The sequence below is a fragment of the Condylura cristata genome, unplaced genomic scaffold (assembly GCF_000260355.1).
Source record: "Condylura cristata isolate star-nosed mole 26May11 unplaced genomic scaffold, ConCri1.0 scaffold00014, whole genome shotgun sequence".
Lineage (NCBI taxonomy): Eukaryota > Metazoa > Chordata > Mammalia > Eulipotyphla > Talpidae > Condylura > Condylura cristata.
This window is the reverse complement of record NW_004567115.1, coordinates 17,722,797-17,723,442: the sequence shown is the minus strand read 5'-3', so window position 1 is coordinate 17,723,442 and position 646 is coordinate 17,722,797.

Here is a 646-nt window from a genome sequence, read left to right as displayed (position 1 = left end):
AGTTCTCTTGAGGGCAGTTACTATACTTTGCTTGGACTATTTATTTATAATTAATGACATACCATCACTTTACATCTGTGTTTGTTTTGTGCAATATAGGATTTCTCCCCTCCAGTGTGGTCACCATAGACTTCCCTCCACACAAGCACCAGGGCTTCTCCTCCATAGTCCATGGTGCTCTCTTCTGTCCCTTTTCTCCCTGCCCTCCTCTTCTCACGCTGCCTCAGATCTATGATCAGCTTTCAAGAGTTGGTTTTAAATTGCCCGAATTCTTGCTCAGGAAGCTGGCAAGCATTTGAAGGGTCTTAAAAAGGAAATTGGATATATTAAATGTATAAATAAAGTTTAAGGTGTTTAACTAAGTTGTAAGTGGATCTAATGTTTGAAGGAGTTTAGTCTGTTCAGCTTCAGTTGGTCATACATTAATCAGACTTCATCTTAAAAGTCATAGTTGAAATTTGCTCTATTTATATTTAGAATTATAAGAATTTTCAGTGAAATTCAAGGATAAGAAAATAGGTTCTTGAATATGTCTTTTAAATTAACAATTCATCAAAATTTCAAATAGTCAAAAGTAGTCTTTCTGAACCTGGGAAGTGTCTTTGTATGAAAAACTACAACAAAACCCTTACATTGACCCAGAACA